Below are 17,337 nucleotides of genomic sequence, written 5' to 3' on the forward strand. Positions count from 1 at the left end.
CAGGCCGACGCCTCTGGAGCCCGGTCCGCACGCGGCTGCCGGCCGCCCGGACTCCGCTCTCCCCCTCTCTTGCCTGCCTGCTTGCTCGCCTGCCTGCCCGCCAGTCCCGGGCGGGGGCCCTGCTCTTTGATCTCCTGTCAACGGCCCGACAACGACCGCAGCCGCGGGGGGCGCCAGCCGGCCGGCCTCCTTAGCTTAGGCCCCTCCCACCAGCAGCAGCCGTGCCGAGTGAGCTGCAAGCGAAAGCGGACCGTCGGCACCTGCGGGCAGAGGCAAGGGGCAGCGCTCTCTCGGGAGGGACGGGGACACACACACACCTGCCTGCCTGCCGAAAAAAAGAAAGAAAAGGTGTATATACTAAGTTTTTTGGAGGGAAAACGGCCGGCTGTCGAAAGGGGCCCGCCTGCAAGGACGGGGACACACACACACACACACACACACACACACACACACACACACACACACACACAAGCCACGCCTGCCTCCCTGGAAAAAGGAGGAAAAAACTAAGTTTTTTGGAGGGAAAACGCACGGGAGCCGAAAAGGGGGCCGGCCTGCTTGCCGAGAGAGTCGAGGCGCGGGAAAGTGCACGGAGGGAGCACGGGAACGGGGAGGGGGAGAGAGAGAGACACAGAGACACACAGATGGACGAGAGACGAGACCGGAGAGGAAGGAGCTCCGGTCCACCTCGCTTGCTTGCTAGCTACGTCTGTCTTTTCACCGCTGAGAGAAGGTAGTGCACCGTTCCCGGAGGCGCTGCAATACCGGGCCGATGCGTGGAGAGGACGGAGCAAGCTCCTGATCCAGCTCCCTGTTCCAAAAATCCGTTTAATATGTGGTCCCCCGATGGGGGACGTATCAGATATTAAACTGATAAGAACAGATACTACACTTGATCTTAGCCAAAAGGCCGAGAAGCGATGCCCGACGCCGGCCTTGGGCGGGCGCGCGGGCGTCCGGCTGGCGCGCAGCGGCGCAGGCCGACGCCTCTGGAGCCCGGTCCGCACGCGGCTGCCGGCCGCCCGGACTCCGCTCTCCCCCTCTCTTGCCTGCCTGCTTGCTCGCCTGCCTGCCCGCCAGTCCCGGGCGGGGGCCCTGCTCTTTGATCTCCTGTCAACGGCCCGACAACGACCGCAGCCGCGGGGGGCGCCAGCCGGCCGGCCTCCTTAGCTTAGGCCCCTCCCACCAGCAGCAGCCGTGCCGAGTGAGCTGCAAGCGAAAGCGGACCGTCGGCACCTGCGGGCAGAGGCAAGGGGCAGCGCTCTCTCGGGAGGGACGGGGACACACACACACCTGCCTGCCTGCCGAAAAAAAGAAAGAAAAGGTGGTATATACTAAGTTTTTTGGAGGGAAAACGGCCGGCTGTCGAAAGGGGCCCGCCTGCAAGGACGGGGACACACACACACACACACACACACACACACACACACACACACACACACACACACAAGCCACGCCTGCCTCCCTGGAAAAAGGAGGAAAAAACTAAGTTTTTTGGAGGGAAAACGCACGGGAGCCGAAAAGGGGGCCGGCCTGCTTGCCGAGAGAGTCGAGGCGCGGGAAAGTGCACGGAGGGAGCACGGGAACGGGGAGGGGGAGAGAGAGAGACACAGAGACACACAGATGGACGAGAGACGAGACCGGAGAGGAAGGAGCTCCGGTCCACCTCGCTTGCTTGCTAGCTACGTCTGTCTTTTCACCGCTGAGAGAAGGTAGTGCACCGTTCCCGGAGGCGCTGCAATACCGGGCCGATGCGTGGAGAGGACGGAGCAAGCTCCTGATCCAGCTCCCTGTTCCAAAAATCCGTTTAATATGTGGTCCCCCGATGGGGGACGTATCAGATATTAAACTGATAAGAACAGATACTACACTTGATCTTAGCCAAAAGGCCGAGAAGCGATGCCCGACGCCGGCCTTGGGCGGGCGCGCGGGCGTCCGGCTGGCGCGCAGCGGCGCAGGCCGACGCCTCTGGAGCCCGGTCCGCACGCGGCTGCCGGCCGCCCGGACTCCGCTCTCCCCCTCTCTTGCCTGCCTGCTTGCTCGCCTGCCTGCCCGCCAGTCCCGGGCGGGGGCCCTGCTCTTTGATCTCCTGTCAACGGCCCGACAACGACCGCAGCCGCGGGGGGCGCCAGCCGGCCGGCCTCCTTAGCTTAGGCCCCTCCCACCAGCAGCAGCCGTGCCGAGTGAGCTGCAAGCGAAAGCGGACCGTCGGCACCTGCGGGCAGAGGCAAGGGGCAGCGCTCTCTCGGGAGGGACGGGGACACACACACACCTGCCTGCCTGCCGAAAAAAAGAAAGAAAAGGTGTATATACTAAGTTTTTTGGAGGGAAAACGGCCGGCTGTCGAAAGGGGCCCGCCTGCAAGGACGGGGACACACACACACACACACACACACACACACACACACACACACACACACACACACAAGCCACGCCTGCCTCCCTGGAAAAAGGAGGAAAAAACTAAGTTTTTTGGAGGGAAAACGCACGGGAGCCGAAAAGGGGGCCGGCCTGCTTGCCGAGAGAGTCGAGGCGCGGGAAAGTGCACGGAGGGAGCACGGGAACGGGGAGGGGGAGAGAGAGAGACACAGAGACACACAGATGGACGAGAGACGAGACCGGAGAGGAAGGAGCTCCGGTCCACCTCGCTTGCTTGCTAGCTACGTCTGTCTTTTCACCGCTGAGAGAAGGTAGTGCACCGTTCCCGGAGGCGCTGCAATACCGGGCCGATGCGTGGAGAGGACGGAGCAAGCTCCTGATCCAGCTCCCTGTTCCAAAAATCCGTTTAATATGTGGTCCCCCGATGGGGGACGTATCAGATATTAAACTGATAAGAACAGATACTACACTTGATCTTAGCCAAAAGGCCGAGAAGCGATGCCCGACGCCGGCCTTGGGCGGGCGCGCGGGCGTCCGGCTGGCGCGCAGCGGCGCAGGCCGACGCCTCTGGAGCCCGGTCCGCACGCGGCTGCCGGCCGCCCGGACTCCGCTCTCCCCCTCTCTTGCCTGCCTGCTTGCTCGCCTGCCTGCCCGCCAGTCCCGGGCGGGGGCCCTGCTCTTTGATCTCCTGTCAACGGCCCGACAACGACCGCAGCCGCGGGGGGCGCCAGCCGGCCGGCCTCCTTAGCTTAGGCCCCTCCCACCAGCAGCAGCCGTGCCGAGTGAGCTGCAAGCGAAAGCGGACCGTCGGCACCTGCGGGCAGAGGCAAGGGGCAGCGCTCTCTCGGGAGGGACGGGGACACACACACACCTGCCTGCCTGCCGAAAAAAAGAAAGAAAAGGTGTATATACTAAGTTTTTTGGAGGGAAAACGGCCGGCTGTCGAAAGGGGCCCGCCTGCAAGGACGGGGACACACACACACACACACACACACACACACACACACACACACACACACACACACAAGCCACGCCTGCCTCCCTGGAAAAAGGAGGAAAAAACTAAGTTTTTTGGAGGGAAAACGCACGGGAGCCGAAAAGGGGGCCGGCCTGCTTGCCGAGAGAGTCGAGGCGCGGGAAAGTGCACGGAGGGAGCACGGGAACGGGGAGGGGGAGAGAGAGAGACACAGAGACACACAGATGGACGAGAGACGAGACCGGAGAGGAAGGAGCTCCGGTCCACCTCGCTTGCTTGCTAGCTACGTCTGTCTTTTCACCGCTGAGAGAAGGTAGTGCACCGTTCCCGGAGGCGCTGCAATACCGGGCCGATGCGTGGAGAGGACGGAGCAAGCTCCTGATCCAGCTCCCTGTTCCAAAAATCCGTTTAATATGTGGTCCCCCGATGGGGGACGTATCAGATATTAAACTGATAAGAACAGATTTTTTTTTTTTTTTTTTTTATTACAAAATACAAAAGTCCATACATCAAAACTCGTTATAACCAAAAACCCCAAATATCAAACCCAAATCTCAACTACACCAAACGTATATCAACCATTCATTAACATAACCCCACCCTGTATGCAAATCAATCCCTCCCCTAATCACAAATCATTCCCATACTCACAACACATAAAACCCACAAAGACCGTCGTTCACATCTTCAAACTTTTACATAAAGCTCCATACAACATCTTGCTAATCTGTTTACACTCCTCCCTCGTTTCCCCACCCATTCGAAACGCACCCGGAGTATCCCCTTCCTTCACCAATTCTATACAACACCCTGGAAACTTCCGTTCTACTTCTTGCACTGTAGCCAAGCATTTCTTCTGTTTGACCTTTATCCGTTTCTGCCAATCCTGGTTTAATTCAACCTGCTTCCACTCCTTACAAGTATTGTTCGCCTTCTCCGGTTGATGCCCCTCTGTACACCCTCTTCCACTTACTTGCCCACCATTGCTTCCTTTTTTCCCAGTACCCTCCACTACCACAGAACCTGTCTTCATACCTTTCTTCTCCCCCACGGCCCCTACGGACCCTAAGGGTGGAAAATTTTCTTCATTCAATTCAACTTCTGGCACCCTCGCTGCAGGTATTAAGTCCCACGGTATACCCGGTAACGGAACCTCGATGTGCCCTTCCTTCTCCCATTCTATTCTACATTGTTTCACACATTCCGCGTACTCCCTCTCCACATCGCTATCTGTAAGATCCCAGGTACGCATTCGATCTTCATTGGTGTTACTTTGTCTTCCTGTCGCACATACATCTACAGCTGCTCCTCTCGCCTCCTCTACTCTAGTCTCTGGTGCACTCCTCTCTGCTTGTTTATCACACATGCCAACCTCCCTCACCTCTCTGCCACTAGATACCGCCCCGTCCTCGCATTTTTCCATTTGTTTTCCCGCCTTCTCCCTCGGACGCCCCACACTTTCTCCAACATTCATACTTTCCACCACTTCCACTTTGGACAGCTCTACTTGCACACCATCCATCGGCGCCTCCACCTGTTCACCAACAACCCTTTCCGTACTCCCACCCATCCCCTCCTTATCTAAATCCATAACCACACTAACCCCCTGACTCCTGACCCTCTCATCCACCACACCTTCCTTATCTGTCTTCATCCCACCCTTTTCGCTCCCACTCGTGCATCCCACACAATCCCCTATCCTAACTACATTCTCCACTTCCTGCGTCACAACTTGTGCAACCCCCTTCACCTCCACCGCTAACTTACAATTGCCCCTCCCCACACTCTCATCCACACCCTCCTTATCTGGTACCTTAACAACACTGCCTCCTACTGTTTCATCCACACTTAGCCCTGCAGATCCCATTCCATCCCTCCTCATCTTATCCACTTCCTCCTCTTGCGCACTACTCAACTCCCCTTTCCCGTCAGCAACCCTTGTCTTTTCTTCTAACTTATCTTGCTCAGCCCTAACCGTCTTCCTCCCCACACAGCTTCTAAAAACATGACCTAGTTCCCCACATGAAAAACATCGGACCTCTTTCCTACAGGCCTTCAGTACATGCCCCCGTTCCTTACATCGACTACAAAACACCATAGTACATTTTGCAGCATAATGACCCAAAACCCCACATTTCCGACATGCGAGGGGCTGTCCTGGGTAAACCAGGTATCCCCTCTCCGACCCGATCTCAAAAAAGGCAGGGGGATGTAGCACCCCTCCCTCTTCTGTACCCCCAAACCGTAACCTCATCCAGTAAACCCGCCTGCCCGTCCAAACCCCCTCAGAATCCAATTCCCTCTCCCCCTTTCCCTGCAACAACACAAATTCATTCAAAAAAACCTCAATGTCCTCTTCTGAAACAAATGGATCAAAAACAAAAACAGTCATTTTCCGTAAACTTCCGGCAAACATAGGAGTCACACGGAAGAGGCTCAACGGAGCCTCTCCCTTTCTCTCCAAAATCTTCCTCCATAACTCAAAACAAAGCTCACTCGAAACCAAGGTTAACTCAAAAATCCCGCGATCACAATAGTCCTGCAAACATAGTATGTCCGGCAGTTTCACATCCAAAACCTTTTTCAAAACAAAAGTCTTGAACTTATCTCTGGTCCAAGTCCCGGGTTCCTCTCGGTCTCGCAAGGTGAAACGGATGGAGTCCTTCCGTTGCTCCTTCCTCGCCCAAGGATGTCCCGCCTCCATCTCCAACCACGGATCCGAAACGCACTTCCAGGTCCCAGGAACGCTCCGCCACCGTCTCCCGTTCACATCCACAGGCCAGCAATTCCACTCGTCGCCGCCGCCGTCTCGATCCTCCAAGCTCCAACCCAACGCTCCGCTGCTCCGGTCAATCCTTCTCCCGCTGCGTCACTCCTTCCAGCCTTTCCCGTCCTCCCGCCGCCTTCCCGACCCTCTGACTAAGACCTCGGAATTGCGGGCTTGCCGGCTTAAACCTTGATCTTAGCCAAAAGGCCGAGAAGCGATGCCCGACGCCGGCCTTGGGCGGGCGCGCGGGCGTCCGGCTGGCGCGCAGCGGCGCAGGCCGACGCCTCTGGAGCCCGGTCCGCACGCGGCTGCCGGCCGCCCGGACTCCGCTCTCCCCCTCTCTTGCCTGCCTGCTTGCTCGCCTGCCTGCCCGCCAGTCCCGGGCGGGGGCCCTGCTCTTTGATCTCCTGTCAACGGCCCGACAACGACCGCAGCCGCGGGGGGCGCCAGCCGGCCGGCCTCCTTAGCTTAGGCCCCTCCCACCAGCAGCAGCCGTGCCGAGTGAGCTGCAAGCGAAAGCGGACCGTCGGCACCTGCGGGCAGAGGCAAGGGGCAGCGCTCTCTCGGGAGGGACGGGGACACACACACACCTGCCTGCCTGCCGAAAAAAAGAAAGAAAAGGTGTATATACTAAGTTTTTTGGAGGGAAAACGGCCGGCTGTCGAAAGGGGCCCGCCTGCAAGGACGGGGACACACACACACACACACACACACACACACACACACACACACACACACACACACAAGCCACGCCTGCCTCCCTGGAAAAAGGAGGAAAAAACTAAGTTTTTTGGAGGGAAAACGCACGGGAGCCGAAAAGGGGGCCGGCCTGCTTGCCGAGAGAGTCGAGGCGCGGGAAAGTGCACGGAGGGAGCACGGGAACGGGGAGGGGGAGAGAGAGAGACACAGAGACACACAGATGGACGAGAGACGAGACCGGAGAGGAAGGAGCTCCGGTCCACCTCGCTTGCTTGCTAGCTACGTCTGTCTTTTCACCGCTGAGAGAAGGTAGTGCACCGTTCCCGGAGGCGCTGCAATACCGGGCCGATGCGTGGAGAGGACGGAGCAAGCTCCTGATCCAGCTCCCTGTTCCAAAAATCCGTTTAATATGTGGTCCCCCGATGGGGGACGTATCAGATATTAAACTGATAAGAACAGATACTACACTTGATCTTAGCCAAAAGGCCGAGAAGCGATGCCCGACGCCGGCCTTGGGCGGGCGCGCGGGCGTCCGGCTGGCGCGCAGCGGCGCAGGCCGACGCCTCTGGAGCCCGGTCCGCACGCGGCTGCCGGCCGCCCGGACTCCGCTCTCCCCCTCTCTTGCCTGCCTGCTTGCTCGCCTGCCTGCCCGCCAGTCCCGGGCGGGGGCCCTGCTCTTTGATCTCCTGTCAACGGCCCGACAACGACCGCAGCCGCGGGGGGCGCCAGCCGGCCGGCCTCCTTAGCTTAGGCCCCTCCCACCAGCAGCAGCCGTGCCGAGTGAGCTGCAAGCGAAAGCGGACCGTCGGCACCTGCGGGCAGAGGCAAGGGGCAGCGCTCTCTCGGGAGGGACGGGGACACACACACACCTGCCTGCCTGCCGAAAAAAAGAAAGAAAAGGTGTATATACTAAGTTTTTTGGAGGGAAAACGGCCGGCTGTCGAAAGGGGCCCGCCTGCAAGGACGGGGCACACACACACACACACACACACACACACACACACACACACACACACACACACAAGCCACGCCTGCCTCCCTGGAAAAAGGAGGAAAAAACTAAGTTTTTTGGAGGGAAAACGCACGGGAGCCGAAAAGGGGGCCGGCCTGCTTGCCGAGAGAGTCGAGGCGCGGGAAAGTGCACGGAGGGAGCACGGGAACGGGGAGGGGGAGAGAGAGAGACACAGAGACACACAGATGGACGAGAGACGAGACCGGAGAGGAAGGAGCTCCGGTCCACCTCGCTTGCTTGCTAGCTACGTCTGTCTTTTCACCGCTGAGAGAAGGTAGTGCACCGTTCCCGGAGGCGCTGCAATACCGGGCCGATGCGTGGAGAGGACGGAGCAAGCTCCTGATCCAGCTCCCTGTTCCAAAAATCCGTTTAATATGTGGTCCCCCGATGGGGGACGTATCAGATATTAAACTGATAAGAACAGATACTACACTTGATCTTAGCCAAAAGGCCGAGAAGCGATGCCCGACGCCGGCCTTGGGCGGGCGCGCGGGCGTCCGGCTGGCGCGCAGCGGCGCAGGCCGACGCCTCTGGAGCCCGGTCCGCACGCGGCTGCCGGCCGCCCGGACTCCGCTCTCCCCCTCTCTTGCCTGCCTGCTTGCTCGCCTGCCTGCCCGCCAGTCCCGGGCGGGGGCCCTGCTCTTTGATCTCCTGTCAACGGCCCGACAACGACCGCAGCCGCGGGGGGCGCCAGCCGGCCGGCCTCCTTAGCTTAGGCCCCTCCCACCAGCAGCAGCCGTGCCGAGTGAGCTGCAAGCGAAAGCGGACCGTCGGCACCTGCGGGCAGAGGCAAGGGGCAGCGCTCTCTCGGGAGGGACGGGGACACACACACACCTGCCTGCCTGCCGAAAAAAAGAAAGAAAAGGTGTATATACTAAGTTTTTTGGAGGGAAAACGGCCGGCTGTCGAAAGGGGCCCGCCTGCAAGGACGGGGACACACACACACACACACACACACACACACACACACACACACACACACACACAAGCCACGCCTGCCTCCCTGGAAAAAGGAGGAAAAAACTAAGTTTTTTGGAGGGAAAACGCACGGGAGCCGAAAAGGGGGCCGGCCTGCTTGCCGAGAGAGTCGAGGCGCGGGAAAGTGCACGGAGGGAGCACGGGAACGGGGAGGGGGAGAGAGAGAGACACAGAGACACACAGATGGACGAGAGACGAGACCGGAGAGGAAGGAGCTCCGGTCCACCTCGCTTGCTTGCTAGCTACGTCTGTCTTTTCACCGCTGAGAGAAGGTAGTGCACCGTTCCCGGAGGCGCTGCAATACCGGGCCGATGCGTGGAGAGGACGGAGCAAGCTCCTGATCCAGCTCCCTGTTCCAAAAATCCGTTTAATATGTGGTCCCCCGATGGGGGACGTATCAGATATTAAACTGATAAGAACAGATACTACACTTGATCTTAGCCAAAAGGCCGAGAAGCGATGCCCGACGCCGGCCTTGGGCGGGCGCGCGGGCGTCCGGCTGGCGCGCAGCGGCGCAGGCCGACGCCTCTGGAGCCCGGTCCGCACGCGGCTGCCGGCCGCCCGGACTCCGCTCTCCCCCTCTCTTGCCTGCCTGCTTGCTCGCCTGCCTGCCCGCCAGTCCCGGGCGGGGGCCCTGCTCTTTGATCTCCTGTCAACGGCCCGACAACGACCGCAGCCGCGGGGGGCGCCAGCCGGCCGGCCTCCTTAGCTTAGGCCCCTCCCACCAGCAGCAGCCGTGCCGAGTGAGCTGCAAGCGAAAGCGGACCGTCGGCACCTGCGGGCAGAGGCAAGGGGCAGCGCTCTCTCGGGAGGGACGGGGACACACACACACCTGCCTGCCTGCCGAAAAAAAGAAAGAAAAGGTGTATATACTAAGTTTTTTGGAGGGAAAACGGCCGGCTGTCGAAAGGGGCCCGCCTGCAAGGACGGGGACACACACACACACACACACACACACACACACACACACACACACACACACACACAAGCCACGCCTGCCTCCCTGGAAAAAGGAGGAAAAAACTAAGTTTTTTGGAGGGAAAACGCACGGGAGCCGAAAAGGGGGCCGGCCTGCTTGCCGAGAGAGTCGAGGCGCGGGAAAGTGCACGGAGGGAGCACGGGAACGGGGAGGGGGAGAGAGAGAGACACAGAGACACACAGATGGACGAGAGACGAGACCGGAGAGGAAGGAGCTCCGGTCCACCTCGCTTGCTTGCTAGCTACGTCTGTCTTTTCACCGCTGAGAGAAGGTAGTGCACCGTTCCCGGAGGCGCTGCAATACCGGGCCGATGCGTGGAGAGGACGGAGCAAGCTCCTGATCCAGCTCCCTGTTCCAAAAATCCGTTTAATATGTGGTCCCCCGATGGGGGACGTATCAGATATTAAACTGATAAGAACAGATACTACACTTGATCTTAGCCAAAAGGCCGAGAAGCGATGCCCGACGCCGGCCTTGGGCGGGCGCGCGGGCGTCCGGCTGGCGCGCAGCGGCGCAGGCCGACGCCTCTGGAGCCCGGTCCGCACGCGGCTGCCGGCCGCCCGGACTCCGCTCTCCCCCTCTCTTGCCTGCCTGCTTGCTCGCCTGCCTGCCCGCCAGTCCCGGGCGGGGGCCCTGCTCTTTGATCTCCTGTCAACGGCCCGACAACGACCGCAGCCGCGGGGGGCGCCAGCCGGCCGGCCTCCTTAGCTTAGGCCCCTCCCACCAGCAGCAGCCGTGCCGAGTGAGCTGCAAGCGAAAGCGGACCGTCGGCACCTGCGGGCAGAGGCAAGGGGCAGCGCTCTCTCGGGAGGGACGGGGACACACACACACCTGCCTGCCTGCCGAAAAAAAGAAAGAAAAGGTGTATATACTAAGTTTTTTGGAGGGAAAACGGCCGGCTGTCGAAAGGGGCCCGCCTGCAAGGACGGGGACACACACACACACACACACACACACACACACACACACACACACACACACACAAGCCACGCCTGCCTCCCTGGAAAAAGGAGGAAAAAACTAAGTTTTTTGGAGGGAAAACGCACGGGAGCCGAAAAGGGGGCCGGCCTGCTTGCCGAGAGAGTCGAGGCGCGGGAAAGTGCACGGAGGGAGCACGGGAACGGGGAGGGGGAGAGAGAGAGACACAGAGACACACAGATGGACGAGAGACGAGACCGGAGAGGAAGGAGCTCCGGTCCACCTCGCTTGCTTGCTAGCTACGTCTGTCTTTTCACCGCTGAGAGAAGGTAGTGCACCGTTCCCGGAGGCGCTGCAATACCGGGCCGATGCGTGGAGAGGACGGAGCAAGCTCCTGATCCAGCTCCCTGTTCCAAAAATCCGTTTAATATGTGGTCCCCCGATGGGGGACGTATCAGATATTAAACTGATAAGAACAGATACTACACTTGATCTTAGCCAAAAGGCCGAGAAGCGATGCCCGACGCCGGCCTTGGGCGGGCGCGCGGGCGTCCGGCTGGCGCGCAGCGGCGCAGGCCGACGCCTCTGGAGCCCGGTCCGCACGCGGCTGCCGGCCGCCCGGACTCCGCTCTCCCCCTCTCTTGCCTGCCTGCTTGCTCGCCTGCCTGCCCGCCAGTCCCGGGCGGGGGCCCTGCTCTTTGATCTCCTGTCAACGGCCCGACAACGACCGCAGCCGCGGGGGGCGCCAGCCGGCCGGCCTCCTTAGCTTAGGCCCCTCCCACCAGCAGCAGCCGTGCCGAGTGAGCTGCAAGCGAAAGCGGACCGTCGGCACCTGCGGGCAGAGGCAAGGGGCAGCGCTCTCTCGGGAGGGACGGGGACACACACACACCTGCCTGCCTGCCGAAAAAAAGAAAGAAAAGGTGTATATACTAAGTTTTTTGGAGGGAAAACGGCCGGCTGTCGAAAGGGGCCCGCCTGCAAGGACGGGGACACACACACACACACACACACACACACACACACACACACACACACACACACACAAGCCACGCCTGCCTCCCTGGAAAAAGGAGGAAAAAACTAAGTTTTTTGGAGGGAAAACGCACGGGAGCCGAAAAGGGGGCCGGCCTGCTTGCCGAGAGAGTCGAGGCGCGGGAAAGTGCACGGAGGGAGCACGGGAACGGGGAGGGGGAGAGAGAGAGACACAGAGACACACAGATGGACGAGAGACGAGACCGGAGAGGAAGGAGCTCCGGTCCACCTCGCTTGCTTGCTAGCTACGTCTGTCTTTTCACCGCTGAGAGAAGGTAGTGCACCGTTCCCGGAGGCGCTGCAATACCGGGCCGATGCGTGGAGAGGACGGAGCAAGCTCCTGATCCAGCTCCCTGTTCCAAAAATCCGTTTAATATGTGGTCCCCCGATGGGGGACGTATCAGATATTAAACTGATAAGAACAGATACTACACTTGATCTTAGCCAAAAGGCCGAGAAGCGATGCCCGACGCCGGCCTTGGGCGGGCGCGCGGGCGTCCGGCTGGCGCGCAGCGGCGCAGGCCGACGCCTCTGGAGCCCGGTCCGCACGCGGCTGCCGGCCGCCCGGACTCCGCTCTCCCCCTCTCTTGCCTGCCTGCTTGCTCGCCTGCCTGCCCGCCAGTCCCGGGCGGGGGCCCTGCTCTTTGATCTCCTGTCAACGGCCCGACAACGACCGCAGCCGCGGGGGGCGCCAGCCGGCCGGCCTCCTTAGCTTAGGCCCCTCCCACCAGCAGCAGCCGTGCCGAGTGAGCTGCAAGCGAAAGCGGACCGTCGGCACCTGCGGGCAGAGGCAAGGGGCAGCGCTCTCTCGGGAGGGACGGGGACACACACACACCTGCCTGCCTGCCGAAAAAAAGAAAGAAAAGGTGTATATACTAAGTTTTTTGGAGGGAAAACGGCCGGCTGTCGAAAGGGGCCCGCCTGCAAGGACGGGGACACACACACACACACACACACACACACACACACACACACACACACACACAAGCCACGCCTGCCTCCCTGGAAAAAGGAGGAAAAAACTAAGTTTTTTGGAGGGAAAACGCACGGGAGCCGAAAAGGGGGCCGGCCTGCTTGCCGAGAGAGTCGAGGCGCGGGAAAGTGCACGGAGGGAGCACGGGAACGGGGAGGGGGAGAGAGAGAGACACAGAGACACACAGATGGACGAGAGACGAGACCGGAGAGGAAGGAGCTCCGGTCCACCTCGCTTGCTTGCTAGCTACGTCTGTCTTTTCACCGCTGAGAGAAGGTAGTGCACCGTTCCCGGAGGCGCTGCAATACCGGGCCGATGCGTGGAGAGGACGGAGCAAGCTCCTGATCCAGCTCCCTGTTCCAAAAATCCGTTTAATATGTGGTCCCCCGATGGGGGACGTATCAGATATTAAACTGATAAGAACAGATACTACACTTGATCTTAGCCAAAAGGCCGAGAAGCGATGCCCGACGCCGGCCTTGGGCGGGCGCGCGGGCGTCCGGCTGGCGCGCAGCGGCGCAGGCCGACGCCTCTGGAGCCCGGTCCGCACGCGGCTGCCGGCCGCCCGGACTCCGCTCTCCCCCTCTCTTGCCTGCCTGCTTGCTCGCCTGCCTGCCCGCCAGTCCCGGGCGGGGGCCCTGCTCTTTGATCTCCTGTCAACGGCCCGACAACGACCGCAGCCGCGGGGGGCGCCAGCCGGCCGGCCTCCTTAGCTTAGGCCCCTCCCACCAGCAGCAGCCGTGCCGAGTGAGCTGCAAGCGAAAGCGGACCGTCGGCACCTGCGGGCAGAGGCAAGGGGCAGCGCTCTCTCGGGAGGGACGGGGACACACACACACCTGCCTGCCTGCCGAAAAAAAGAAAGAAAAGGTGTATATACTAAGTTTTTTGGAGGGAAAACGGCCGGCTGTCGAAAGGGGCCCGCCTGCAAGGACGGGGACACACACACACACACACACACACACACACACACACACACACACACACACACACAAGCCACGCCTGCCTCCCTGGAAAAAGGAGGAAAAAACTAAGTTTTTTGGAGGGAAAACGCACGGGAGCCGAAAAGGGGGCCGGCCTGCTTGCCGAGAGAGTCGAGGCGCGGGAAAGTGCACGGAGGGAGCACGGGAACGGGGAGGGGGAGAGAGAGAGACACAGAGACACACAGATGGACGAGAGACGAGACCGGAGAGGAAGGAGCTCCGGTCCACCTCGCTTGCTTGCTAGCTACGTCTGTCTTTTCACCGCTGAGAGAAGGTAGTGCACCGTTCCCGGAGGCGCTGCAATACCGGGCCGATGCGTGGAGAGGACGGAGCAAGCTCCTGATCCAGCTCCCTGTTCCAAAAATCCGTTTAATATGTGGTCCCCCGATGGGGGACGTATCAGATATTAAACTGATAAGAACAGATACTACACTTGATCTTAGCCAAAAGGCCGAGAAGCGATGCCCGACGCCGGCCTTGGGCGGGCGCGCGGGCGTCCGGCTGGCGCGCAGCGGCGCAGGCCGACGCCTCTGGAGCCCGGTCCGCACGCGGCTGCCGGCCGCCCGGACTCCGCTCTCCCCCTCTCTTGCCTGCCTGCTTGCTCGCCTGCCTGCCCGCCAGTCCCGGGCGGGGGCCCTGCTCTTTGATCTCCTGTCAACGGCCCGACAACGACCGCAGCCGCGGGGGGCGCCAGCCGGCCGGCCTCCTTAGCTTAGGCCCCTCCCACCAGCAGCAGCCGTGCCGAGTGAGCTGCAAGCGAAAGCGGACCGTCGGCACCTGCGGGCAGAGGCAAGGGGCAGCGCTCTCTCGGGAGGGACGGGGACACACACACACCTGCCTGCCTGCCGAAAAAAAGAAAGAAAAGGTGTATATACTAAGTTTTTTGGAGGGAAAACGGCCGGCTGTCGAAAGGGGCCCGCCTGCAAGGACGGGGACACACACACACACACACACACACACACACACACACACACACACACACACACAAGCCACGCCTGCCTCCCTGGAAAAAGGAGGAAAAAACTAAGTTTTTTGGAGGGAAAACGCACGGGAGCCGAAAAGGGGGCCGGCCTGCTTGCCGAGAGAGTCGAGGCGCGGGAAAGTGCACGGAGGGAGCACGGGAACGGGGAGGGGGAGAGAGAGAGACACAGAGACACACAGATGGACGAGAGACGAGACCGGAGAGGAAGGAGCTCCGGTCCACCTCGCTTGCTTGCTAGCTACGTCTGTCTTTTCACCGCTGAGAGAAGGTAGTGCACCGTTCCCGGAGGCGCTGCAATACCGGGCCGATGCGTGGAGAGGACGGAGCAAGCTCCTGATCCAGCTCCCTGTTCCAAAAATCCGTTTAATATGTGGTCCCCCGATGGGGGACGTATCAATTAAACTGATAAGAACAGATACTACACTTGATCTTAGCCAAAAGGCCGAGAAGCGATGCCCGACGCCGGCCTTGGGCGGGCGCGCGGGCGTCCGGCTGGCGCGCAGCGGCGCAGGCCGACGCCTCTGGAGCCCGGTCCGCACGCGGCTGCCGGCCGCCCGGACTCCGCTCTCCCCCTCTCTTGCCTGCCTGCTTGCTCGCCTGCCTGCCCGCCAGTCCCGGGCGGGGGCCCTGCTCTTTGATCTCCTGTCAACGGCCCGACAACGACCGCAGCCGCGGGGGGCGCCAGCCGGCCGGCCTCCTTAGCTTAGGCCCCTCCCACCAGCAGCAGCCGTGCCGAGTGAGCTGCAAGCGAAAGCGGACCGTCGGCACCTGCGGGCAGAGGCAAGGGGCAGCGCTCTCTCGGGAGGGACGGGGACACACACACACCTGCCTGCCTGCCGAAAAAAAGAAAGAAAAGGTGTATATACTAAGTTTTTTGGAGGGAAAACGGCCGGCTGTCGAAAGGGGCCCGCCTGCAAGGACGGGGACACACACACACACACACACACACACACACACACACACACACACACACACACACAAGCCACGCCTGCCTCCCTGGAAAAAGGAGGAAAAAACTAAGTTTTTTGGAGGGAAAACGCACGGGAGCCGAAAAGGGGGCCGGCCTGCTTGCCGAGAGAGTCGAGGCGCGGGAAAGTGCACGGAGGGAGCACGGGAACGGGGAGGGGGAGAGAGAGAGACACAGAGACACACAGATGGACGAGAGACGAGACCGGAGAGGAAGGAGCTCCGGTCCACCTCGCTTGCTTGCTAGCTACGTCTGTCTTTTCACCGCTGAGAGAAGGTAGTGCACCGTTCCCGGAGGCGCTGCAATACCGGGCCGATGCGTGGAGAGGACGGAGCAAGCTCCTGATCCAGCTCCCTGTTCCAAAAATCCGTTTAATATGTGGTCCCCCGATGGGGGACGTATCAGATATTAAACTGATAAGAACAGATACTACACTTGATCTTAGCCAAAAGGCCGAGAAGCGATCCGACGCCGGCCTTGGGCGGGCGCGCGGGCGTCCGGCTGGCGCGCAGCGGCGCAGGCCGACGCCTCTGGAGCCCGGTCCGCACGCGGCTGCCGGCCGCCCGGACTCCGCTCTCCCCCTCTCTTGCCTGCCTGCTTGCTCGCCTGCCTGCCCGCCAGTCCCGGGCGGGGGCCCTGCTCTTTGATCTCCTGTCAACGGCCCGACAACGACCGCAGCCGCGGGGGGCGCCAGCCGGCCGGCCTCCTTAGCTTAGGCCCCTCCCACCAGCAGCAGCCGTGCCGAGTGAGCTGCAAGCGAAAGCGGACCGTCGGCACCTGCGGGCAGAGGCAAGGGGCAGCGCTCTCTCGGGAGGGACGGGGACACACACACACCTGCCTGCCTGCCGAAAAAAAGAAAGAAAAGGTGTATATACTAAGTTTTTTGGAGGGAAAACGGCCGGCTGTCGAAAGGGGCCCGCCTGCAAGGACGGGGACACACACACACACACACACACACACACACACACACACACACACACACACACAAGCCACGCCTGCCTCCCTGGAAAAAGGAGGAAAAAACTAAGTTTTTTGGAGGGAAAACGCACGGGAGCCGAAAAGGGGGCCGGCCTGCTTGCCGAGAGAGTCGAGGCGCGGGAAAGTGCACGGAGGGAGCACGGGAACGGGGAGGGGGAGAGAGAGAGACACAGAGACACACAGATGGACGAGAGACGAGACCGGAGAGGAAGGAGCTCCGGTCCACCTCGCTTGCTTGCTAGCTACGTCTGTCTTTTCACCGCTGAGAGAAGGTAGTGCACCGTTCCCGGAGGCGCTGCAATACCGGGCCGATGCGTGGAGAGGACGGAGCAAGCTCCTGATCCAGCTCCCTGTTCCAAAAATCCGTTTAATATGTGGTCCCCCGATGGGGGACGTATCAGATATTAAACTGATAAGAACAGATACTACACTTGATCTTAGCCAAAAGGCCGAGAAGCGATGCCCGACGCCGGCCTTGGGCGGGCGCGCGGGCGTCCGGCTGGCGCGCAGCGGCGCAGGCCGACGCCTCTGGAGCCCGGTCCGCACGCGGCTGCCGGCCGCCCGGACTCCGCTCTCCCCCTCTCTTGCCTGCCTGCTTGCTCGCCTGCCTGCCCGCCAGTCCCGGGCGGGGGCCCTGCTCTTTGATCTCCTGTCAACGGCCCGACAACGACCGCAGCCGCGGGGGGCGCCAGCCGGCCGGCCTCCTTAGCTTAGGCC

General features: G+C 61.0%; 15 non-coding genes across 15 annotated transcripts; all 15 read right to left on the reverse strand.

Annotated features, from left to right (window-relative positions):
- Positions 1–731: 731 nt before the first annotated feature.
- LOC148805755 (U2 spliceosomal RNA) lies at positions 732–922 on the reverse strand. The gene has a single exon (XR_016090088.1). It is a non-coding gene; the product is annotated as a U2 spliceosomal RNA (small nuclear RNA).
- Positions 923–1,710: 788 nt separating this feature from the next.
- Positions 1,711–1,901, reverse strand: LOC148805756 (U2 spliceosomal RNA). The gene has a single exon (XR_016090089.1). It is a non-coding gene; the product is annotated as a U2 spliceosomal RNA (small nuclear RNA).
- A 787-nt stretch (positions 1,902–2,688) lies between these two features.
- LOC148805757 (U2 spliceosomal RNA) lies at positions 2,689–2,879 on the reverse strand. Its single transcript, XR_016090090.1, has one exon. It is a non-coding gene; the product is annotated as a U2 spliceosomal RNA (small nuclear RNA).
- A 787-nt stretch (positions 2,880–3,666) lies between these two features.
- Positions 3,667–3,860, reverse strand: LOC148805758 (U2 spliceosomal RNA). The gene has a single exon (XR_016090123.1). It is a non-coding gene; the product is annotated as a U2 spliceosomal RNA (small nuclear RNA).
- Positions 3,861–7,128: 3,268 nt separating this feature from the next.
- On the reverse strand, positions 7,129–7,319 carry LOC148805759 (U2 spliceosomal RNA). Its single transcript, XR_016090091.1, has one exon. It is a non-coding gene; the product is annotated as a U2 spliceosomal RNA (small nuclear RNA).
- Positions 7,320–8,105: 786 nt separating this feature from the next.
- LOC148805760 (U2 spliceosomal RNA) lies at positions 8,106–8,296 on the reverse strand. Its single transcript, XR_016090092.1, has one exon. It is a non-coding gene; the product is annotated as a U2 spliceosomal RNA (small nuclear RNA).
- Positions 8,297–9,081: 785 nt separating this feature from the next.
- Positions 9,082–9,272, reverse strand: LOC148805761 (U2 spliceosomal RNA). The gene has a single exon (XR_016090093.1). It is a non-coding gene; the product is annotated as a U2 spliceosomal RNA (small nuclear RNA).
- Positions 9,273–10,059: 787 nt separating this feature from the next.
- Positions 10,060–10,250, reverse strand: LOC148805762 (U2 spliceosomal RNA). Its single transcript, XR_016090094.1, has one exon. It is a non-coding gene; the product is annotated as a U2 spliceosomal RNA (small nuclear RNA).
- Positions 10,251–11,035: 785 nt separating this feature from the next.
- On the reverse strand, positions 11,036–11,226 carry LOC148805763 (U2 spliceosomal RNA). The gene has a single exon (XR_016090096.1). It is a non-coding gene; the product is annotated as a U2 spliceosomal RNA (small nuclear RNA).
- A 787-nt stretch (positions 11,227–12,013) lies between these two features.
- LOC148805764 (U2 spliceosomal RNA) lies at positions 12,014–12,204 on the reverse strand. Its single transcript, XR_016090097.1, has one exon. It is a non-coding gene; the product is annotated as a U2 spliceosomal RNA (small nuclear RNA).
- Positions 12,205–12,987: 783 nt separating this feature from the next.
- LOC148805765 (U2 spliceosomal RNA) lies at positions 12,988–13,178 on the reverse strand. Its single transcript, XR_016090098.1, has one exon. It is a non-coding gene; the product is annotated as a U2 spliceosomal RNA (small nuclear RNA).
- Positions 13,179–13,965: 787 nt separating this feature from the next.
- LOC148805766 (U2 spliceosomal RNA) lies at positions 13,966–14,156 on the reverse strand. Its single transcript, XR_016090099.1, has one exon. It is a non-coding gene; the product is annotated as a U2 spliceosomal RNA (small nuclear RNA).
- Positions 14,157–14,941: 785 nt separating this feature from the next.
- LOC148805767 (U2 spliceosomal RNA) lies at positions 14,942–15,129 on the reverse strand. The gene has a single exon (XR_016090114.1). It is a non-coding gene; the product is annotated as a U2 spliceosomal RNA (small nuclear RNA).
- A 787-nt stretch (positions 15,130–15,916) lies between these two features.
- Positions 15,917–16,107, reverse strand: LOC148805768 (U2 spliceosomal RNA). Its single transcript, XR_016090100.1, has one exon. It is a non-coding gene; the product is annotated as a U2 spliceosomal RNA (small nuclear RNA).
- A 783-nt stretch (positions 16,108–16,890) lies between these two features.
- On the reverse strand, positions 16,891–17,081 carry LOC148805769 (U2 spliceosomal RNA). Its single transcript, XR_016090101.1, has one exon. It is a non-coding gene; the product is annotated as a U2 spliceosomal RNA (small nuclear RNA).
- Between the last annotated feature and the right edge of the window lie 256 nt (positions 17,082–17,337).

The sequence above is a fragment of the Atractosteus spatula genome, unplaced genomic scaffold, assembly GCF_055471065.1.
Source record: "Atractosteus spatula isolate fAtrSpa1 unplaced genomic scaffold, fAtrSpa1.hap1 Scaffold_67, whole genome shotgun sequence".
NCBI classification, from domain to species: Eukaryota; Metazoa; Chordata; class Actinopteri; order Semionotiformes; family Lepisosteidae; genus Atractosteus; species Atractosteus spatula.